This window comes from Schistocerca nitens, chromosome 4, assembly GCF_023898315.1.
Source record: "Schistocerca nitens isolate TAMUIC-IGC-003100 chromosome 4, iqSchNite1.1, whole genome shotgun sequence".
In the NCBI taxonomy this organism is placed as follows: domain Eukaryota; kingdom Metazoa; phylum Arthropoda; class Insecta; order Orthoptera; family Acrididae; genus Schistocerca; species Schistocerca nitens.
In genome coordinates, this window is record NC_064617.1 from 686,664,858 (window position 1) to 686,690,342 (window position 25,485).

Here is a 25,485-nt window from a genome sequence, read left to right on the forward strand (position 1 = left end):
CCACCTGGGGCTATGACGAGACAGACGCCAATGGTCAGCTGCTAGAACAATGGGCTGAGGCAAATAACCTCTCACTTCTCCACGACCCCAAACTCCCCTGCTCCTTCAACAGCAAAATTTGGAAGCGAGGTTACAATCCCGATATTTGCTTCGTCAGCCGGAGCATCTACGACACCTGCTGCAAAAGAGTATATGATACAATCCTAAAGACACAACATCGACCTATTGGAATCCAAGTCTACTCAACAATCAAAACAACCGAAATACCTTTCCGTAGGAGATTCAACTTTAAAAACGCTAGGTGGTCAGAATATTCCCAAGCGCTGGATGAGGAATTAGCCAGTCTGACCCCAACACCAAATAATTATCTTATCTTTGTTGAGACTTTGCGAAAGGTATCTAGACGCTATATTCCTAGGGGCTGCAGACAACACTATATCCCAGGGCTCTCATATGCCTCAAAGGACATCCTGGAGAAGTATCAAGCATTGTCCGCGGAAGACCCATTGAGCGACGAAACCATCACCTGCGGAACAGCTTTAATGTCAGCCCTCATCGAGGTACGCGAGATGAAGTGTATAGCAACCCTAGAAAGAATGGATATGTCCCACAGTAGCAAAATAGCCTGGAACCTGATTAAGAAACTGGATGGTGACCCAAGGCTAAGCAAGGCCCCGGCCAACGTAACTCCAAACCAGGTGGCCAACCAACTCCTTCTAAACGGCAAGTTCAATTCCAAACGTCAGAAAACTAAAATCACACGCCTACTGTCAACGGAAAACACCAGCTTCCAGAAACCATTTACCATGAGAGAGTTGAAAAATGGCATAAATACCATGAAGAATGGGAAAGCCGCTGGGTTTGATGATATTTGCGTGGAACAGATTAAAAACTTCAGCCTTGGCACCAGGATCTGGATACTTGGACTTTTTAACGTGTGCCGTGAAACCTTTCAAATCCCGAAACTGTGGAGGAAGTCAAAAGTGGTGGCTCTCCTTAAACCCGGGAAGGACCCAGAGACTCCGAAGGGCTATCGACCCATAACCCTTCTCTGCCACCTGTTTAAGCTCTATGAAAGATTGATCCTCAACAGAATAGAGAAGATCGTTGACTCAAAGCTAATTCCACACCAAGCAGGTTTTAGACCTGGAAAGTCCTGTACCAGTCAAATTCTGGCATTGACGGAACATATCGAGGATGGGTTTGAGAATAAACTAATCACCGGGCTGGCACTAGTCGACCTAAGTTCCGCCTATGATTTAGTAGAGCACCGGACACTACTGCATAAAACCTACGAGACCCTTAAAGACTACCACCTAGTCAAGATAATCGAATCCCTGCTCCAAAATAGACAGTTTTTCGTAATGCTTGAGGGGAAAAAAGAGTCGATGGCGGAATCAGAAAAATGGGCTCGCCCAAGGGAGCGTGTTGGCGCCAATCCTATTCAACATATATACAAATGACCAACCAACTCCAGACAAAAGCAAAACTTTTGTATATGCAGACGACCTGGCAATAACAGCTCAAGGCAACAGGTTTTAAGCCATCGAGGAGAAACTAGAAACCGCCCTTTCTACAATGTCAACCTACTACAAAAAGAATTCTCTAAAACCCAATCTCTCCAAAACTCAAGTGAGCGCATTCCATCTGAACTCAAGGCAGGCAAAGTACAGGCTCAATGTTACCTGGGATGGGACATTACTAAAGTGCGCGTGATTTATGTTGGCGGCCGAGTTTAGGTTCGTTCTGCGCATCTGACGTCACAAAACACGGTCAGCCAATGAACAGAAAACGACATTGCCAGATCTCGACTGCAGAGCAGAGCACGGACGAGTGTCTTCTGTTTTAGAAACGTTCAGTCATAAATAAAGTAACAGAACAAAAACAATGTCTTGATAGCAGACTTTGTTTTATAGAAAGTTTGGAAAAAGCATTCTTTATACCAATTGCTTCATATTCTATTAATTAATTAAACCAAACAAGCTATACGACTCCTAATTTAGGCGATAGCAAGGAAAGGTGTTTGTATCAATTTCACGAACCGCATTTTGGCAATAAAGAACAGCGGTAATTGTTTATATCCTATTGTACTTCGACGAAGTGTGAGTAATTCATAGTCATACCAACAGTGTTTTTCAGAATTTTGCGTGACCTGTTAGGGTCCTCATGTAGTGTCATTGCAGGGTGAGCTGCGTTAGTGTAATGGTTAAGGCGTTGGGTTAAGAAGTGAAAGGTATAGAGTTCAAACCTTGCGTCGTGTGTAAAATTTTCTTTATTTAAAAACAATATCGAAGTGTCTTACTTTACGAATTTTATTCGTTTGAATGCAGTTTTTCGAAATTTCTAGTGCTTCGTCTCTTCATTAACCCTTTCGCTGCTGCAGACACGTGCTCCCCGCATTCCGCGCTGTGCGCGATTTTGTCATCACTGCACTGCTCGCCTGTGCAGACACATGGTGCTCCCACTGCTTTGACACACTTATCATTCGATTTCACAAAAACTATTTGGCCCAAAAATTAGATTTTTACACATCTTCTTGACTGATACCTTCCCCCCATAAATGACTTAATTTTGTTTCGATGTTGAACCCAGTTATTGTGCAGCATTAAATGAAGTAAACCATTGCACGAAATTTTGAAGAGTTTGCAGAGGCCCATAGCGTATACTTTCCGTGTGGTCGATTTTAGTTGCCACAATGTTGAGAATGAAATGTGGACAAGATACCTAAATTTCATATAAAATTTACTGTATAACAATATCTCATTTAATTTAAGTACCACATAGGTGTCATATGTAATATTGAGAAACATTCCGTCTTTCGCGACTGTAATAAAAGTTTTATTTACACCAGGCGCGTTTGGCTTTATTTTAAAGCACTTCAATCAATGAAAGACGGAATATTTCTCAATATTATATACGACACCTATGTGGTACATAAATTAAATGAGATATTGTTATACAGTAAATTTTATATGAAATTTAGGTATCTTGTCCACATTTCATTCTCAACATTGTGGCAACTAAAATCGACCATACGGAAAGTATACTCTATGGACTTTTACCTGTGCAAACTCTTCAAAATTTCGCGCAGGAGTTTATTATATTTAATGCCGCATAATAACTGCGTTGAACATCGAAACAAAATTAAGTCACTTATGGGGGGAAGGTATCAGTCAAGAAGATGTGTAAAAATCTAATTTTTGGGCCAAATAGTTTTTGTGGAATCGGATGATAAGAGTGTCAAAGCAGTCGGAATACCATGTGTCAGCACAGGCGAGCAGTGCAGTGACAAAATCGCGCACAGCGCGGAATGCGGGGAGCACGTCTCTGTAGCAGCGAAAGGGTTAATGCGGCCGTGGTGGCTTTACTTCATGAACTGCGCGCTCCCCCCTAAACGTAAGCTTGCGAACTATGTTATACTACGGTGCTGCTTCTCTTGGCGCGTGCGTCTTGTGCAACTGGCAATGCAGCAATCTCCCGCGTCTGGGCGGACATGCGCGAGCCGCCAAGATAAAAGAATTGAACTATAGAACACACAGATACTCCCACCTACCTTGGCGTCGTGCTGGACAGAACATTGACATGCAAATATCATTGCGAAAAAACACCCAGAAAAGTAGAAGCACGAAATTCCCTAACAAGAAAGCTGTCCAATAACAAATGGGGTGCCAAACCTACCGTGGTCAGAACTTCAGCCCAAGCTTTGCGCTTCTCAACTGCCTAATATGCCTGCCCGGTATGGTGCAGATCCGCCACGCAAAAAAGGTAGATATTAGCTTGAATGAAATATGCAGGATAGTGACAGGCTGCATGAAACCAACCGCCATAGAAAATCTTCACAGGGCCGCAGGTTTCACAAACCCTGACTCACGTAGGAAAGCCCATGAACATACCGAGAAGCTAAAACAAACCTTTGATGCCCGTCACCCAATATTTGGCCTAGAGTGAGCCCCCAGCAGACTCAAATCCAGACGTCGTTTCCTAAGTTGCGCCTTAGATGAGCCCCTATCTACTATCCACTAAGAGAGGACCCACCAAGCGGCGTTTCTGGTGATTGGAAAACCTGGAGAATGCTTAACCGCATCAGAACTGGGGTTGCTCCTGTGAAATCTAATCTGATCAAATGGGGTTTGTTGGACGAAAATGACGACAAATGCGACTGCGGCACTCGACAGGACATGGAACATCTCCTACAATGCCCTGCCTGCCCCCACAGATGCACCCTCGGCGATCTATGGCTGGCTAAAGAACAAGCATTGGACATTGCCCAATACTGGGCAAACAAATTGTAGTTCCCGGACACGAAAAAGTAAAGTAAAGGATGATATGATTAATGAGAAAACTGATTTTAAAACTAACCACTTTTTAGCTGCTTGCACAAATATTTTTAGACACCAGAAGAAATTAGAAATGTCGATAAACTGCAAGACGAGAAACAGTGGTCTGTGGCAGTACTGTTAAGGAACTAGACAAACATGAAGTTTCTTGAGAGTTTAATAGTCTGAACCAGGTTTCAAAGCCGAAACCTGTGGCCGGACAACATTTTCTCTGCATTGAGTGTGCTTCGGTGACACAGTGCGTAAGTGCCCTATCCCCAACTGGTACCAAGATTTTTTATGTCAGTTTTCGCTTCTTTCTCCTCACGCAATTATTTGTGCACGTGCAGAATGCCGTGGCTCGGAGGCTACGTTAAAGTGGCTGGATGAGCCAGTTCAAACGTCGCTGGAAAGCACTCCAGTGTTCAAACATTCGGCTTGAGGATGACTTTACTTTCTACACTTAACTGCAGGAGTCCTATTCCAGGCATGTAAGCAGGTAAGCATCTACATCTACATGGTTACTCTGCAATTCACACTTAAGTGCCTGGCAGGGGGTTCATCGAACCATTTTCATACTACTTCTCTACCATTCCACTCTCGAATGGCGCGTGGGAAAAATGAACACCTAAATCTTTCCGTTCGAGCTCTGATTTCTCATATTTTTACTGAGCGAGGTGGCGCAGTGGTTAGACACTTGACTCGCATTTGGGAGGACGACGGTTCAATCCCGCGTCCGGCCATCCTGATTTAGGTTTTCCGTGATTTCCCTATCACTCCAGGCAAATGCCTGGATGGTTCCTCTGAATGGGCACGGCCGAATTCCTTCCCCATCCTTCCCTAATCCGATGAGACCGATGACCTCGCTGTCTGGTCTCCTTCCCCGAAACCAACCAACCAACCTTCTCATATTTTATTATAATGATCATTTCTCCCTATGTAGGTGGGTGTCAACAAAATATTTTCACATTCGGAAGAGAAAGTTGGCGATTGAAATTTCGCAAATAGATCTCGCCGCAAAGTAAACCGCCTTTGTATCAGTGACTGCCACCCCAACTCGCGTATCATATCAATGACACTCTCATCCCTATTGTGCGATAACACGAAACGAGCTGCTCTTCTTTGCACTGCTTAAAAAGGCAAAGGTTCTGGGTGCGAGTTCATATACGGTACATAATTTTTATCTTGCGAAACGTTACTAAAATTCTTCGCACTCCGATATAGAATGAAAGATTTACTCTGGGCTCAGGTGACACGTTTGCAGCACCATTATATAGGGTGATTACGTGGTAATGTTACGAATTTTCAGTGACGATGATAAGGGTAAATGTATGAATTTGAGGTAAGGGACCCTGATGGGAAAGTGACCGAATGGAAAGTTATAAGCGGAAACCGTTCTGATACTTCTGACAGTGGTATAGTAATATATGTACCGATACTGTTTTTACGAAGAATGTAGGGTAGGCAACTTTCAGAAGTGGTAGTATGGACCAGCACAAGAAAAAAAGCCTAGTAAAGATGCGCTCTAACTATACCGTAATAGTTACGAGCATTTGTTTATCTTCGCTGCTGAAAAACACGTCTCTTTTACTGAGCAAGTGGCGTAGCTCTCAAGATATTCATTTTAGAGTCCATATTTACTGCATTTTTTCTTGTTTTTGTCTACACTACCTCACCCCAAAATTTGGAGAACAAAGGGCTTGCAGCAAAAGTTTCACCCTATCGAAGATGCCCAAGTGCTCATAGCTCTTAAGGTATGCATTGTGAAGCTAGATATTTTTGACTTGTTTTGATCCTTACTAGCTCCTCTGATAGTTGCCTAGTGTGGTGGAGGGTGCTTTATGTAATACTGTCACTTCTCTGCTGACGCGAATGGTACGCGAAAAGGAAGATTACTGGTAAGTCTCTCTGTGCTGACGAATCTGCCTGATTTACCTTCATGGCCTTTTCTCGAGAGATGCGGAGGAGGAAGCAAACTACTGGTTGATTCTTCTCGAAACGACGCTCACGGAACAGCAGATCTCGCCGTGATACCGCTCTCTTGTAACGTCTGCCACTGAAGTTTCATGAACATCTCCGTAACGCATCCGCGCTTACTGAACGAACCTTTGCGGAATCGCGCAACTGTACTGACAAAAAATGGGCTAAGAATTGTCTATACATGCTAGAAGAGAACTTAAAACGGCTTTCAAAAATTATGTTAAAAGTATAACGACTAAAAATTCAGTAAAATATTTATAATAAATTTTTATTCCTTTAAGATACAAATCATAAGCCGTTTTCAGTTAATTGCGATTGATGAGAAAAGTATCCAGATAAAATATAAAGCAAACGATTTAGTGTTAACTTTATATCATGCGTACTTCTTTGTTGTTTATATGTGTCGAAGTATATAAATGTGTCGCGGTATATAAATAAACTGTTAAAACTATACTGACCTACAGAATTCGTTTTATATAAGCAGCACATCCCGTTGTAGCAGGAAAAGAAGGCAACCAGCGAAAAAGTGTTCGTGTCGGAGCACAAAGAAGGGGAATATGCTCCACTTTAGAGGATTCTTAGAGAAAAGTGGGGAACCAGCAGCCTGAATTCTAATTCCGCCTTTTTCACCAAAAATTTTGGATTGCGGATATAATCCTGCTTTTTTACGCTGGAGGAGAGTATTCTAGACGGTGAAGGTGGCAGAGAGAAGAGACAGTGCCACTGAGAAAGAAACAGAGGGGCGACAGTTATGGTGAAAGAGAGAAAGTAGCAGTGAAAGAGAAACAGAGGTACATGAAACAATAGTAGTGGAGAGCCAAAGGGAGGGGTATACTGATTCTCAATTAGAGACAGTGGAAGTAAAACCGAATAAGATATGGGTGGATATAAAAGCAGAGAGGAGACAGTGGAAATCAAAAATGCAGATGGGTGGAGACCATACACAGCCTTGGGGGAGGGGGGGGGGGCGGTTGGACCCTCGATATTGGAGAGCTTTAAGACGTAGGTTTAGCGGAGGGCGCATTTTAGACCCTTGAAAGACGTGGGTATAGGGTAAAGTAAATTGCTTCCAACCGCTCCCACAGTTTCTGATCTGCTTTAGTATGGTGGAGACAGTGGCAGTGGGAAAGGAAGACAAAAGGTGATAGTGTAAGTGAGAGAGGAGACAGTGGCAGTGGGATGTCGTAAATCAATGGGGGAGAGGGGAGACAGTGGGAGAGAAACATATTAGACAGTGGCAGTGAGAGGGAGATGCTGAGTGTGAAGGCTTAACTACGAAGAGAGGCTGAGCAAAAGGATTTAGAATATTCTCTGTTGAAAGAGTGCAAATATGTTCGCATATCAAAATTTTTGGTGAGGAAATCAGAATGAGTCATCTGATTCCTCGCTTTTCTGTCAGATTCTTTTAAAGAGGAGCATATTCGCCCTTTTGTGCTACGACAGGAGCATTTTTCTGCTCGCTAAATATTCCTACACATCTCCGTAGTGGAAAAACGCCGCAAGTCTAATGAACTTATAACTACACCTATAGATATGATAGTTCCAAGAACTGAGAAACGATCAGAATGAGAAGTAACCAACGATTTGTTGAGTTCTTCGTGTTGCAATTTTGCTTTTAGTTTTCTTTTCTTTTTTCTGTATTGTACACACTTTAGTACAAATATGCTGTATACCATCTTGAGCTGTACAGTAATCGCAATTCGGAGAAGATATTAATCTTAACAAATGTTCCGTTCTGTAGTAGCCATGTGGTCTGCCCTCAACCTTTAAATGGGACAATCTCCTCCCTTTTGAGAGCAGAATCACGCAACCATCGGATATCAGGTGTGTGCCATTGGATAGCCGAAAACTGCATTTATTTGAAATTATTACCCACATTACAATGGCAGTGGCCATTCCGTCACTTTTTAACTGCAAGCCGTCGATAGTAACCACAGTGGCATCTGAATCTGGTGAGGTACTTGTTCGATTCTGTGCGGGTTATGAGGAAGAACTTGTTTCCTTTCTAATAACAGTTTTTCGTAGTTCGCTGGAGCAACGAAGGGTTCCAAGCGATTGCGAAAAGACGCAAGTCATGCTCTTTCTCAAGAGGGGTCGTCTGACAGACGCAGATACCAATATGCTGTTTTTGTTGACCTCTCTCTATAATACGGACCGTGCTGAAAAGTAATGCCTCCGAATATTTTTATGTAAAAGCTGTTTAAGCTTCTTGAATAAAACAGACTTTATTAACATTCCACATCTTTATTCTTGTTGTCTACATATTTATTTCTGGACATAGTACTCTTGGCGACGCACACATTTCTGCCAACGAGAGACCTGTTTGTTTACACCGTCACTGTAGAATGTTTGACTTTGTTTACGGTGCCACAACCGCACCTCTGCTTTCACCGCTTCATCACTATGAAAGTAAAGTCATCGGACGTGTTCTTTAATGTTTGGAAACAGATTTAACCGGATGGGGCCAAGTCGGGACGGTATGGAGAATGATCGATGACAGTGAATCCAAGACGTCGGATTGTTGCAAATGTCGCAGCGTTCGTGTATCGTCTGGCATTGTCAAACTGCAGAAGGAGGAGGTGCTCCATCAGTGAACGAAGACGGACTCTTCGAATTCCAAACTCTTTTACATGACGCTACTTCTCACGCACCGACATAGTTACGTTACTCACCGGCATGTTACACGCTCCAAAGCGAAGCGCTCTGGAGGCAGAGAGCTCCAAATGTCTACACAGGAAGAGTAAAGATGTAGAATGTTAATAACGTTTTTTCATTTAAAAAGCTTTTACAGTTTTCAGATAAAAAGTTCGGAGACATTGCTTTCCAGCGCGACCTCAGCTTTTGTACTCACGTCCTTTTTGGAGAACGCAAGTTGCCTCTACAGGAATCATTGTACCGATCTTTTGAAACTTTGCTCGTTATGGTCGCCCGTGAGATGCAGTCGCAGTAGACAAAGGCGCTCAGATTGATGCCGTGTTCTTTGACTTCCCGAAAGCGATCACAACATTTCTGCACCGTCGTTTATGAGTAAAAATAAAACTTACCCGTGTATAAGACCAGATTTGTGATTGGGTTTTCAGCACGTGGAACACAATACGTCGTTCTTAACAGGACGAAATGAACAGATGTAAAGGTAATATCAGGAGTGGCTCAGTGAGTGCCATATAACCGTTTCTGTTTACAACATACAGTGTATAGAAATTGCCTAGCGGATAACGTCGGAGTCCCGCGATGATGTTCGCGCAGATGATGCTGCTGTCTATAGTAAAGTTGCAACGCCAGAAAACTGTAGTGAAATGCAAGGACTCGCTTTGTGTACTTACTGATGCTTCAGCCTCAACGTAAATAAATGTAACAGGCGGCGCATAAATAAGCAGAAGGATCAAATGGTTCATATGGCTCTGAGCACTATGGGACTTAACATCTGAGGTCGTCAGTACCCTAGAACTTAGAACTACTTAAACCGAACTAACCTAAGGACATCACACACATCCATGCCCGAGGCAGGATTCGAACCTGCGACCGTAGCAACAGCGCGGTTCCGGACTGAAGCGCTTCGAACCGCTCGGCCGCATCCACGAAAGAAATGACTTACAAAACATTTGTTGTGCCGATTCTTGAGTGTTGGTGATTATCCTGTGACACTCATTGGATTGGATTAATAAACTGTCCTGTTACATTAATTTGACCAGCTGTCAAAAGCCTGAATAAACACCTTTCACAGAGCGGACCGCTGCGAGACATGCATGAAGAGAATCAGTGAGATTATGACCCGATCGAGTAGGTCCTACAGATTCTCTATTAGGTTTAAATCCGGGAAGTTTGGTGGCTAGGGGAGTACGGTTAACTCATCCTGGTGCTCCTCTAATCACGCACGTATACTCCGAGCTGTGTAACACATTGCGTTGTTCTGCTGGTAGATGCCACTGTGCCGAGGAAAAGCAAACTGCATGTAGGAGTGGACATGCATACTTGTGTTGATCCAATGTCCCTTCCAGAATGATGAGACCACCCAGGGAGTGCCACAAAAACATTCCCCGACCATAGAACTACCTCCTCCGACCTGGTCCCTTCCGACGATTGTTGCACAGTGTTTGTTTTCAGACGTTTCAAGCCGTGTACGCCAACGGCCATCTCTCGTATGGAACATAAAAGGTGATTGATCCGATAAAACCACCTGTCGCTATTCTGTGGACGTCCATTTGCCGTATAGGCGTGCAAATTACAGACTCCATCAGCAGTCAACATAGTTCCATGAACGAGGCGCCTGCTACGGAGGCCCATATGCAGCAACTTTCGACTAGCGGTCGTTGAGGAGACATTGTTGGTAGCCCCTTGGTTCATCTGGGAGGTCAGCTGCTCAACAGTTGCAAGTCTATTCGCTCGTACACATCTCTGCAGCCGTCGTTTCCCCTGTCATCTATGGCCCCCGGTACACCACAATTACACCGAGTGAGGTGGCGCAGTGGTTAGAAACTGGACTCGCATTCGGGAGGACGACGGTTCAATCCCGCGTCCGGCCATCCTGATTTAGGTTTTCCGCGATTTCCCTAAATCGCTCCATGCAAATGCCGGGATGGTTCCTTTCAAAGGGCACGGCCGACTTCCTTCCCCGTCCTTCCCTAATCCGATGAGACCGATGACCTCGCTGTCTGGTCTCCTTCCCCCAAAAAACAACAACAAACAACACAATTACATCGGTGCTGGTTTCGGATAGCGCCATTTTGCATGCACACTTTATACTTTAACCACGGTAGTACGGAAACAGGTTACAAAATTAGCACTTTCGGAAATGCTTGCAGCCGGCCGGAGTGGCCGTGCGGTTCTAGGCGCTACAGTCTGGAGCCGAGCGACCGCTACAGTCGCAGGTTCGAATCCTGCCTCGGGCATGGATGTGTGTGATGTCCTTAGGTTAGTTAGGTTTAATTATTTCTAAGTTCTAGGCGACTGATGACCTCAGAAGTTAAGTCGCATAGTGCTGAGAGCCATTTGAACCAACCATTTGAAATGCTTGCACCCTTGGCGCCAAAAGTCAATGATCATGCCTTTTCGGTCTTCAGATAAATTGGTCCGTTTCCGCATTAAGACAATAACTGCACAGTTTTCCGCTTCTCCCGACATGCTTTATATACCACCTGCCGCCTGAAAGTGCTTATTGCACGTTGACGTCGAATGCAGGCGGTGGTCACATTAATGTGTCTGGACCGTATATAAATGTAGGGGGGGGGGGGATCTAAGGAAGCGCGGTGTGTTTCGTCACAGGTTCGTTTAGTAAGCGTGACACTGGTACGGAAGTCCTCATCAAACTTTAGTGACAGACCCTAGAAGCGTTGTACATCGCGGACAGGCTTAAAGTTAAAATACTCAGAGCGTACTTTCCAAGAAGTGTCGGGTAATATTGTACTTTTTCCCATATACATTACACGACGGGGCCACTAAGAGAAAGAGGTATGTCGTTCAGTCTAATTTCTAGTCGTGAATGGATTATGGGAAGGTGGCGGGAGAAGTGGAGAAAGGGGCAAAGCAGGAGGGGGCGGGGAGGGGGGGGGGCGGTTAAGGAGGAATTATTGTAGTAGTAGAATCACCGTCTGCCATACAACGTAAAGTGGCTATTGGCATATAGTTGTAGGTATCGTTCAAAACTCATTTGGCCCCATTGCCTACCACCTTGATTAACCAGGGTGTAACTGGAGCATCACCAGTCCACTCCACACTACGTCCGTCGGAATGTGTGTTTTACGGGAACGTTGAGACTAATTATCGATGAATTTTCTCTCACACGATCCAAGACCTTTTCCTTATATTCTACTGCACGAACAAATCTTTGTCGTCGTTCTTGGCAGCTCTCCGGGATTTGAGCGATACTGTAACCTAGATTAGACCAAACTCTACGAAGAAGCCATAGATTGCTCAATGAAAGAAAATATCTTGTAAGACAAAAAGGAAACTGTATCTGTCAGACATAGGTTTGATATTGATACTGGAAACAGTAATACAAATTTGAAAACAAATGCATAAGAGAAAAGGATAATCACATCAGGTAACAAAATAAAGACAATATGGATATCCTGAACGAGAAGGCTGAGAAAAAGAGGAACAGATAGCGTTAAGAGTAAATGATACATTGGCAACATCCATGTTCAGTAATGCAAAACTTTTTAAAAAAACATTTCATAACTGTTACTGAGAAGCTGAGATTGTCAGTTTCAGTAGATGTTGCCATCGAGAGTCTCACACCACCCACTACAAATAACTTAAGGAATATGAAAATAACACTTCCCACGCCAGTAGAATAAATGTTCACCGTACAAGCTCTTTGAAACAAAATATATTAGTGGCTATGATACAATATCAACAAAGTTAATTAAAGTTCTGTTATGAGCTGAGTAACATGTTAAATTATTTGTGTTACCAGTCATTTATCAGTGGAATATGAATAAATGAGAAATTAAGAAGCTCTATGTAACTTGTAAAAATAAAATACGCAGATGACTGAAGTTTCACAAAACTGGTGAGAGAAAGTTATACGATGAAGTTTCCAGACGGCAGTTAAATTTTCATGAAGGAATAGCCGTAATAAATAACCCTACGGACTGCTCCGCCCTCTCCCAGTTTGTTCATACCTACAGCATGTGAAGTTCAGTGGCCGGACGTCAGTTTCCTAAAGTTGTACAACGCAATGCTCAAAAAAACTCGCGAACCTTTTAATTTCCGAGCACTGTTCAGTACGAAAGATTTAAAAATTATCAATGCAGTAATTGCGAGCTGAGTGCGTAGCTAAAGCTCTTTTATTCGAACGTCATTGGTTTGTATCCTACTAGTAGCAATACAGTTTCGTTTATTTAAATTTTTTCCGTGTTTATTAGAAATGTTAATCAACATGTGTTAAATCATAACTTTTAACAAAAGTAACATATTTTTAAAAGCTGAGTTTCTCCCGGCGAATAAAACGTTCAGATAACTTAAAGCAAGGAAGCGGTGTGCAAGGTAAATGGAACACACACACACACACACACACACACACACACACACACACGCACTCACACTGTAAGTAAACTCTACCACCACCACACAACAAAAATACCTCATCAGGACTCAGTACCACTGTATCCCACGGTACAAAACCTATGTGTTCTTTACCGAAATGCAGACCCATTTTTTCATACGATCCAAACAGTTGTTGCAGCACCACTTCGTAGAAACAAGCGTTATCTTATGCTGTGCGAGGGACATCTTTAAAAGACCTCACGTGAGATCTCGAAATCCTGCGAGGTATGCTAGATGCTGTACATCTCCAGCGGAAGTTCTCACGTGTACGGCTACGCTGTTACAACCGGCCATCGGATCAAGGCTTTCAGAGCGGAGTTTGTTGTAAATGCCATATGGCTTTACTTTTCGTAAGTGCCTCTGTAAATAACGTTCTGATCTGCGTAATGAAAGACCACCTTTTAAAGGTCAAGGCACAGTAACTGTCAGAACAAATAACTGTTACGTAGAAAATACATAAGCTGACAAAAAAATAAGGCACGTAGAAGACATGGTCTGATGTCAATGTAAGTTCGTGCACATACGCACCATCGACGGGTATATAAATAGAGTTCCAATTCTCTGTGACAGTTGAAACGACCAACAAAGTGCTTTCGTATTGTTCGTTTTTAGTGTTGTTACCAAGTCCGGTAGGATATATAAGAGGCGTAAAAAGCGTCAGATGTTCAGTGATCACTTTTAAGGACACGGAGATGCTGTGTACTCTTGTCAGACACCGTTATCAGCACCTGGCTGAGTTTGAAAGGGGCCTCATTTCGGCCTCCATTTATCCGACTAGGTGAATCGTGCAGTATACAGATTTGTGGGGCATTCGGGTGTGGCAGTGGCCTGATGTTGGCCTACATGGGAATGTGAGGGCAGACATACTCGTGACCAAAGTTCCAGCCGAATACGTCTGATCCACACGAGGGATGGGACGATCGCCTTATTGTGCACCAAGCACATACAGGGTGTTTCAAAAATGACCGGTATATTTGAAACGGCAATAAAAACTAAACGAGCAGCGATAGAAATACACCGTTTGTTGCAATACGCTTGGGACAACAGTACATTTTCAGGCGGACAAACTTTCGAAATTACAGTAGTTACAATTTTCAACAACAGATGGCGCTGCAAGTGATGTGAAAGATATAGAAGACAACGCAGTCTGTGGGTGCGCCATTCTGTACGTCGTCTTTCTGCTGTAAGCGTGTGCTGTTCACAACGTGCAAGTGTGCTGTGGACAACATGGTTTATGCCTTAGAACAGAGGATTTTTCTGGTGTTGGAATTCCACCGCCTAGAACACAGTGTTGTTGCAACAAGACGAAGTTTTCAACGGAGGTTTAATGTAATCAAAGGACCGAAAAGCGATACAATAAAGGATCTGTTTGAAAAATTTCAACGGACTGGGAACGTGACGGATGAACGTGCTGGAAAGGTAGGGCGACCGCGTACGGCAACCACAGAGGGCAACGCGCAGCTAGTGCAGCAGGTGATCCAACAGCGGCCTCGGGTTTCCGTTCGCCGTGTTGCAGCTGCGGTCCAAATGACGCCAACGTCCACGTATCGTCTCATGCGCCAGAGTTTACACCTCTATCCATACAAAATTCAAACGCGGCAACCCCTCAGCGCCGCTACCATTGCTGCATGAGAGACATTCGCTAACGATATAGTGCACAGGATTGATGACGGCGATATGCATGTGGGCAGCATTTGGTTTACTGACGAAGCTTATTTTTACCTGGACGGCTTCGTCAATAAACAGAACTGGCGCATATGGGGAACCGAAAAGCCCCATGTTGCAGTCCCATCGTCCCTGCATCCTCAAAAAGTACTGGTCTGGGCCGCCATTTCTTCCAAAGGAATCATTGGCCCATTTTTCAGATCCGAAACGATTACTGCATCACGCTATCTGGACATTCTTCGTGAATTTGTGGCGGTACAAACTGCCTTAGACGACACTGCGAACACCTCGTGGTTTATGCAAGATGGTGCCCGGCCACATCGCACGGCCGACGTCTTTAATTTCCTGAATGAATATTTGGATGATCGTGTGATTGCTTTGGGCTATCCGAAACATACAGGAGGCGGCGTGGATTGGCCTCCCTATTCGCCAGACATGAACCCCTGTGACTTCTTTCTGTGGGGACACTTGAAAGACCAGGTGTACCGCCAGAATCCAGAAACAATTGAACAGCTGAAGCAGTACATCTCATCTGCATGTGAAGCCATTCCGCCAGACACGTTGTCAAAGGTTTCGGGTAATTTCATTCAGAGACTACGCCATATTATTGCTACGCATGGTGGATATGTGGAAAATATCGTACTATAGAGTTTCCCAGACCGCAGCGCCATCTGTTGTTGAAAATTGTAACTACTGTAATTTCGAAAGTTTGTCTGCCTGAAAATGTACTGTTGTCCCAAGCATATTGCAACAAACGGTGTATTTCTATCGCTGCTCGTTTAGTTTTTATTGCCGTTTCAAATATACCGGTCATTTTTGAAACACCCTGTATGTGCCTGCCATCGGAAAACAAGGAATGGACTCCCTGAAACATTCTGTGTCATCCCATACCATTGATCGGAGACCAGAAGCGGCCAGACTATGGAATTACCATCGCACGCGTAGGCTGCTGTCCGGCACCACAAAACAAACAGCTGTGTTTGGTGTGGTGCCATGACCGGGAGGCACGGACCGCTGATGAATGACGTCACATTGTGTTCAACGATGAACCATGGCTCTGTACTCCCCTGTACGACCATCGTCGGTGGCTATGGTGGCGACCTGGGAGAGGTCCATTCTTCCGGTTGCTGAGAATTCTTCCGGTTGCTGAGAATTCTTCCGGGTTATATGACCGTGGAAGTCTTCTATCCCTGACGTTTGGTCCAAGGCTGCTTTGGACATCTTCGGAGGTACTCCTGGTTGTGCTGAGTCTTGCCGACCAGCGTACCTCCGAAGATGTCCAACGCAGCCTTGGACCAAACGTCAGGGATAGAAGAGTTTTATCGACCACAGTTGGTTGGTTGGTTTGTGGGATTGAAGGGACCAGACTACAAGGGCCATCGGTCCCTTGTCCCACGAACTTTAAAACACCCACAAAGAGTAAAAACAAACAACGGAGATGACAATGGACGACACAGAACCAGAAAGGCACACACAGAGACCAGACAAAAGGAATTAAAACAAATCGAGTGTGACAGTGGTTGCCCGACCATGGAAACAAAAAGGAAAAGCCAACCACCAAGAAACACACTAAAAACCACAATCTAAAACCATATGCCAAAGACCAGACTCAACACAAAAATGACACAAACACTTAGATCGAGCGATAAAAGTCTCCTGCACGAATAAAACGCAAAACTAGGTCTGCCATTGCAGCGTCATCCGATAAAAGTGCAGGGAGCTTATCAGGCAGCGCAAACGTCTGCCTGAGTGCAGTTAAAAACGTACAGGCCGACAAGATGTGGACCACTGACAACACTGATCTACAGCGACAGAGAGGTAGGTCCTCACAGCGCAAGAGATGACCATGTGTCAGCCAGGTGTGTCCAATGTGGAGCCAGCAGAGAACAACTGAGTCCTTGCGGGAGGCTTGCAAGGAGGAGCACCACACACCAGTAGTCTCCTTGACTGCCCGAAGTTTGTTGGGTGAAGACAGGGTGCGCCATTCTTCATCCCAGGTGCCAAGTACCTTCTGCCGCAAAACTGACCTGAGGCCAATCACGAACGCTGGTGCACCGACAGCCTGTCTGGACAGCACGTCAACACGATCATTTCCTGGGATGCCGACATGACCCGGAATCCACACAAAGACCACGGAGCGGCCGCAACGGGCAAGAGTATGGATGGACTGCTGGATAGCCATCACCAGATGAGAGCGAGGAAAACACTGGTCGATAAGCTCGTAAACAACTCAGGGAGTCACTACAGATAATGAAGGACTCGCACGAGCAGGAGTGGATATGCTCTAGGGCGCGAGAGATGGCGACCAGCTATGCAGTGAAAATACTGCAGCCATCCGGGAACGAGCGTTGTTCATAATGATCCCCACAGAAAGAGCATAAGCGACGCGACCAGCAACTATCGAACCGTCGGTATAGACGTCAGATCCTCGAAACGCAAGCAAGTATTGAAAGAAAGCGACGGTGGAGGGCCTCAGGAGGGACTGAGTTCTTCGGGCCCTGTGCCAGATCGAGCCGAAGGCATGGGCGGGGCACACCTCACGGGGGTATACGTAGAGGAGCCCGGAAAAGAGGCGGAAGATGGAAAACCTCAAGCCTAGAGAGAAGTGCCCTGACGCGAACCGCGATCGTACACCCTGACTGGGGCCGCCGTTCCGGAAGATGGACGACCGAGTTTGAGAACAGCAGACGGTAATTGGGATGCCCGGGCAAGCTACAAACATGTGGAGCATAAGCAGCAAGTAGTTGGTGGCGCCGGATCCGCAGTGGAGGGACACCAGCCTTCACAAGTATCCTGTTGACAGGGCTTGTCCGGAAATCTCCAGTGGCGAGTCGAATCGCGCTGTGAAGGATGGGGTCAAGCAACCTCAACGCGGAAGGTGACGCCGAACCGTAAGCCAGGCTCCCATAATCTAGACGGGACTGAATTAACGCCTGGTACAGCCGTAGAAGGGTAGACCGATCGGCACCCCAGCTGGTGTGACACAAGCAACGAAGAGCGTTAAGTTGCCGCCAGCACATTTGTTTAAGCCGCCGAATATGATGGAGCCAAGTCAACCGCGTGTCAAAAACCAATCCCCAAAACAGATGCGTCTCCACCACTGCAAGAGGTTCGCCGTCAAGATACAGCCGTGGCTCAGCGTGAACAGTGCGACGCCGGCAGAAATGCATAACACAGGTCTTGGCAGCCGGAAACTGGAAGCCATGCGCTACAGCCCAAGACTGCGCCTTTTGCAATGGCGGTGGAGCTGTAGTAGAGGCAGAAGTCGTCAGCATACAAGGAAGCTGAGACAGACGTCCCCACCGCTGCAGCGAGCCCATTAATTGCAACTAAAAAGAGGCAGACACTTAAGACACATCCTTGCGGGTCCATCGACCTCGGCCATACAACCGGGAAGAATTCTCAGCAGTTGAAACATTCGATCGTGAAAGCCTTAATAGCATTCTTCCAGTGTTCAGGAGAGATACAGTAGTGGTACTCCTGGCATCAATATCTGGGGAGCCATTGAGTATGACTTCAGGTCATGGCTGGTGCTGATAGAGGGACGTCAGTGACATCCTGCGTCCTCCTGTGTTGTCTTACATGTGACAATATCGCGGTGCCATTTTTCAATAGGACAATGATCTTTCGTTCATGGCATGTATCGCTCTGAACCATCTACGTGATGTAGAGGTACTCCACTGGTCAACAAGAGCCCTACAGCTCCGATAGTACTTGTGTGGGACCAGCTTGGACATCAAGTCCATCTCAGTAGCAGTATCCACGATATCAAGGAGCACATACAAAATCTGTGGGCCAGGTTGCCTCTGGAGAGGATACAACGTCTTTATGTCACCCTTTTCAATAGAATCGGTGCGTGTATTCAGATCAGAGGTGGTCCAACGTCGCACTTATAAGTTAGCTAATATTGCAAAGTTCTTTATAAACTTAAATCAATTTTGTGATCACCGAAATAATATCACATACCCTATAAAAATGCGAAATTTCATTTCGCTTCCTCCTTGCCGTATGGGTGCTTCACATTTTTGGTCAGGCAGTGCATAGCACTGAAATTGAACGTCTGTGGAAATCAAACAGAATGCTGTAGTTACTAGTTTTTCCATTTGCTTGCGACTAAGCGGACAATAGAGGATCATTAAGAGTTCTGGCCAGAAATTCGCTGACATCAGGATCCTCAGTCCACTATCAGCGTTCCTGGAATCGCTGAAGCCAACCTCCGGAGCTCAGACAATTGTAATTGCTATATTTCGATGCCAGCAGCATCAGCATTTCTCTGGCATCATCATGTCCAGATAAATTTTGGTACGTACCACAGTGTTAGCGTCTCTTTAGTCGTTTAATTGAATAGTTAGATAATTTTGTCTCTGTCAATATGTTGTTAATATTATGAAACATACAAGGAAAATAAACTCCTGTAATATGCAGATTTGACTTAAATTTCAAGATATAGTTTCCAGATATTCGTACAATTCACAATTATTTTATGAAAACAACAGCGTTGCACGCACTCGTCTTGTGTCAGTACGATTTGGGTTTCAGTAACTGAGAGGAGCACCCACTTTGAATACAAATAAAATCTCGTCTTAATGTTGATCAAAAGGGAATAATTTTCTCTGCTAATGGCCTTTTGTTGTTATGGTCTTCAGTTCGAAGATAGGTTTGAGGGTGCTCTTCACGGTAGTCTATTCTGTGCACGACTCTTTATATCTGCATAGCTATTGCAGCTTATATACTTTTGAACCCTGTTATCGAACTCAAGCCTTGGAATCAGTCTACAATTTTTACCCATCTCTCTTTCTCTCACACATACACTCACTTAAACGCACGCACGCACGCACTCACGCACACACACACACACACACACACACACACACACACACACACACACACACACATTTCCCTCCATTACCAAATTGATTATTCCTTGAAGCCTCATGATGTGTCCTATCAACAAGCCAAGTTGTGTCATAAAATGCTTTTTTATCCAATTTGATGCAGTACCTCCTCGTAATTTACCCAATCTACCCATTTAATCTTCAGCACTGTCCTGCAGCAACACATTTCAAATCTTTCTATTCACTTCTTGTCTGAATTGTTTATTGTCCACGTTTCACTTCCGTTCAAGACTACATTCCTGACGAATAAGTACAGAAAAAGAATTCATAACATTTTGACTTCTGTTCGCCGTTAACACATTTTTCATTTGCAGAAATGTTTTTGTTGTGATTGCCGATCTCCAGTTTATTCTTTCTACGTCGGCTATCGTCACTTATTTTGGTGCCCAAACAATAAAACTCACCTATTACTATTAGTGCCTCGTTTTCTAATATAGTTCCCTCAGCATCAACTGATTTAATTCTATTAATTTCTTACCTTTGATTTACTTTAATTTATGTTCATTGTGTAACTCCTTTTCAAGATACCATCAATTCTCTTCAGCTGTCTCTCCAAGTCCTTTGTCGTCTCTGATCGAATTACGATGTTATCGGTAAATTTTTGAAGTTTTTACTTCTTGTCCCGAAATTTCTCTTCGGTTTCCTTTATGCCTGCTGACTGTGCAGATCTAAAAACGCCATGGATATGCTACAGATCTATCTCACTCCCTTCTCGATTACTGCTTCAATTGTATGTCCTTCTGCTCTAATTACTGCAGTCTGGTTTCCGTACAACTTGTACGTAACTTTTAGTCCCTTGCATTCAATTCTTACTACCTTTGAAATTTCTAAGATTATATTCCAGTCAGCAATGTCAAAATCTTTCTGTAAATCCTGAAATGCTACAAACGTAGGACTGCCTTTCTTCAGTCTGTCTGTCTTAGAAGTCGTTAGGTCAGTATTGCATAGCGAATACTTACGTTTCTGTAGAACCTAAAGCGATATTTCCCGAGGTCTGCTTCTACCAATTTTTCCATTCTTCTGTAGATAGTGTCACTACTCTGCAACTATGACTTATTAAGCTCGTAGTTTGGTAAAATTCACACCTGTCTGCACCTGCCTTCTTCTTGAGGCATGAGGGTATTTTCATTGTCTCATATATTTTGCACACCAGGTGAAATAGTTTTGTCAAAGCTGGTTCTCAGACGGATGTCATTAATTCTGAGGGAATTTCGTCTACTCCAGTGGCCTTGTTTCGACTTAGGTCTTTGTGTGCTCTGTCTACATCTTCTCACAGTTAATATCCCTTGTCACCTTCAACTGCTACCTCTTCCCTTTCTGTAACATTCTCTTCAAGCTCATTTTCCTTTCAGAGCCCGTCTGTATAACCCATCCACCATTCAGCTTTCTCTTCTTTGCGTAGTAGCGTGCCATGTGAACTCTTAGTACCTCTACAGGCACTTCTCTTTTCACCAAAGGTCACTATAATTTTCTTACAGGCTGCATCTATCTCTACCATAGTCAAGCATGTTTCTACAGCTGTGCACTTCTCCACAGATCATTCCTACTTAGCTATTTTGCACTTTCCCATTGTACCTGCTTCATTTGCTGAAATTGTAAATTAACTCGTTTTGTCAATTAAGTTCAATGTCACGTGTGTTATTCAAGAATTTCTATTGGGTCTTTTCTTTCTACCTGTTAGATCTTCTGCTACCTTTGCTCTTTCGTCTCTCAAAGCTATTCACTCATTTTCTGTTGCATTTATTTCCCGATTTCCAATCACTTGTTGCCTAATGCTCTCTTTGAAACTCTCGGTAACTTCCGTGCTATTAACTTATTCAGGTCTCATCTCCTTAACTGCCTTCCTTTCCACAGTTCCTACAGTTATCATGTGCATTTCATAACCTATAAATTATCATCAGAGTCCACATGTGCCCTTGGAAAAGTTTTGCAGGTTAAAATCTGATTTCTAAAACTCTGTGTTACCATTATGTAATATATCTGAAACCTGTCAGTGTCACCAGATCCCTTCCACGTATACAACATCCTTTCATAATTCTTAAACCAAGTATCACCAATGATTAAATCGTTATCTGTGCCATATTCTACGAGTCCACGTTCTCCTACGTTTTTCCTTCTCTTCTTTTTCCTACTATCAAATGCCAGCGCCTATCACAATTAAACGTTTCATCTCCTGCAACTATCTGAATAATTGTTGTTATTTCATAATATATTTTTTGAATCTGTTCATCATCTGAGTTAGTAGGCATGCAAAATTGTACTATGGTGGAGGGTGTTATTTTGTATCTACCACGGCTACAATAATGTAGCGATGGGACATGCGACTAGTTTTAACAATCGATTGGCCAGTCGATTCTTTCTTTTCATTCAGTCAGTTTTTCCGTCGATAGGAACAACCGAATGAAGCTACTCTCTGCGGAGACTTCCGCTGTATGAATGTTTTTCACTCATTCTCCTGGTTTGAGTGATTTCACTTAAATACTTTTGCAGGCTTTTCATTAACCATGACTGTGTTTGACAATTTTTTAAATACAAATGATGTATCTTGTTTCAAGTAATAATAAGTATATTTGTACAAATGAAGTATTTTCAGAATTTATGTATTTATTTACTTAAATACGAATTGTTCATACTTCTGGCATAAATATGAATTTCTGTTTGGTTTTTAAAGGTTATCAACTGGCACTACATTAAAAATTTATTTGAAAATTAAAATTACTTTTTTCTGTAAAATTATTGAAGCTGTTTCCGTCTCTTCCCGCAGGTTCCGACCATCAACGAGATTATTCTCTTTCGGCAGATTCTGAGGTAACTTTAACAGAAAGCATATAAGGTACTTTTTTAATTTATAATGATTTAATCGCTCGCTTTTTAAACATATACCGTGACTTGTCGGAAGCATTTTTTGTCTTTTTTTCGCGAGAAATATGTCATCATTTACTTTTCTGAATTTCTTTAACTAACATAAATCAATATGAATCATCCTTGCATTTTCTGTATATCGTATTGGCCTTATCTTGAGGCTCACTTTTTATACACTCCGTTCCCACATCACTGATCGTTTCAGCATTTTGATACAGACACAAAATTCACAATTAAGGAAACGCCTATTCATATACAATGGCGAAAAACTGAACTAAAAGCTGCTTATTGGCACTCAATAAAAAGCAAATCTCCGAATGGCAATAACAGTCGCGACAGGCGTTAGCAAAGTGCACTCAACAAAAACGATTTAATATAGCCAAAACAGCCACGGACTGTGTTAACTGTTGTCATACACGGTTGCTCTTTTCATTCGAAAGAAATGGAAGAATAATAATGCAACCGTAACTGCAACTGACTGAATCAATTATTACCGTTTGGTTGTTCTCATTAACACAATAATGAGATCACTATGCTGTTCATGCAGTAGTTGCTTACTCGGTTTCCTGTTTTCAGTTCATTGTTAGACGTATTCCGGATTTCGTGTTGAACAAAAGTCCTGTTCTTCTTGGCACCGCACTTCACTAGCTCCAATCAACGAACTCTGTTTTAAAATCCTATGACCTGGCTACCCGATAAATGGCGTAAGAAAACGAAATATATGCATCAGACACACAGCTACTGAAGCGGTATAAATGAAAATTCGACACGAGTTATTAATTAGTTTTCTGGATATGGAAATCTTTTTATTTAGGAAAAGCAGCGTGAATACAGCTCTGCACGAGTCAAGGTGTACTTTCATCAGTAAGAAGGAAATACGTCAAGTAAAAAAGAACGTTCAAAGTGCACGTCAGACCATATAGAACAGATTCAAACCTCTTGTGAACAGCTGCTTAAGCAATTAATGTTACTAACAACAAATGTACTTCGTTCCTTTGTGCAGTTAGTCGTTAGTAGGCAGCGAGTCAGCTGCAATCTGGAAACAGCAGAAGCCACCTTAAAACGTTAGAGTATAAAGCAAAATTGACAACTATTTATGACATGATCTGGCTACGAGACACTAACAGGAAAATTATGCAGCTTTTAAAATACTCTGCCGTCTAGCAAACGCGTCGATAGATAATAAAAGCAATAAACTTTCCGCAATAAGACCTTGTGTGTATTAGCCAATACATAATAATAAAAATAAAACTGGAATTAATGTAATGTTGATTTAAATGAAAGGTATTGTGCAAACGGCCGGCATGTAGCCCAGTATTTACTTGAACAATTCAGTTGATGCAATATGTTTAACAGTGAATAATGTCGAAAGTTACAAGTGAAACATGCAGATTATTATCTAATTGTTAGTAAACATATTTATGTGTACGTTCCACGCCAAAAGGCGACCTTTTGTTATCCTTCACATGGTTGCAATATTGGAGGAACCATCGGCTTCAATGTTTGTAGTAGTCAAACCAATATGCAGTAATTTTGGTTAGAAAGAGAGGTAGCCTCTCACACTGATAACGAAAAGGCCATGCTAGCATCCTCAGCGCACCTGACGAGGAGAGTAATTTTTAGAATTGCTCGAACAGTCCAACGGGCACAACATGCATCGTAGCTGTTTTAACCTATTACACAAATACAGTCTGCTGTTCTGACGTTCTGTCATAAAAGTAACGGAATTGGAAGCCTCTGTTTCGTAGTCAAGTTGGGTGAAACGGTGTGTAGTCCCATAACGCAACGATATTTACCAGCGGGCTGCAACTTATGTAGATGGAAATCTACGCCTACGTTTGCATCCACATTTCATACTGGTGGATCCAACAGTAGAATAGTAGCTGTTGTGGACTGCGCGTTCCAGTGTTTCACAAATGGACACACGGAAAAGGAGAAGTTCAGACTTCGTCCAGCATCATACATTTACAGGTCTGAATGTATTGCCATGTAGAAGGTAACGCCCTACAAATCTGCTCAAATGACGATATATTTTCGATACTGTCAGAAGCAAGAAGTGCACTGCAGTCGAATAGTAAAACTGTTCAGAACGTACCAGTAAATACGTGAAGGATATATGGACGCGGCACACTGTGCTATCCCAAGAAATAAATACATTTATTTCATGTGTATCAAGATACATGTAGCAATATGTAATAGTGAAACTTCGGATAGTTTGACAAGGGAGACTGTTACATCTGAGAGGCCTCTTAATGTCAAGATGCTGTTTACCAATCTGTTGCAATTCGTGTGTACCAATATAAAAAACACATGGAAAGAAAATTGGGAGACGTCAAATAAATTCAAAGATCAGCGTTACGCCTCGACCCAACGAAACATTTCGCTGCAGTCCTGCTGTTGCAACAGATAAGCACGTCGGCGAGCCATTACATCAGTTATTCGAATGTCATTTAACTGCTGCAGATTCACACAATGTTTGCGACTGAGGCGACTGAGAAACAGAAGATGTTATTTTTTGGTGTTTTTTTTATGTGGGAAATACGCGAGAGACAGGGAAGATCTGTACATGAACTTAAAGGACTGGAAATATAGTTTCCTGTTTGTATTCTATGTCTCTTGGCATGAAACGGTAAATACACTCCTGGAAATGGAAAAAAGAACACATTGACACCGGTGTGTCAGACCCACCATACTTGCTCCGGACACTGCGAGAGGGCTGT

At 43.3% G+C, this 25,485-nt stretch overlaps 1 protein-coding gene across 1 annotated transcript in view; it reads left to right on the forward strand.

Annotated features, from left to right (window-relative positions):
• LOC126252989 (uncharacterized) overlaps positions 1-25,485 on the forward strand; it is a 999,773-nt gene that overhangs the window by 358,869 nt on the left and 615,419 nt on the right. Inside the window, exon 4 of the mRNA XM_049954016.1 lies at positions 22,668-22,711. The gene's annotated coding sequence lies outside the window, so the exon portion shown is untranslated. The remainder of the gene's footprint in view (positions 1-22,667; positions 22,712-25,485) is intronic.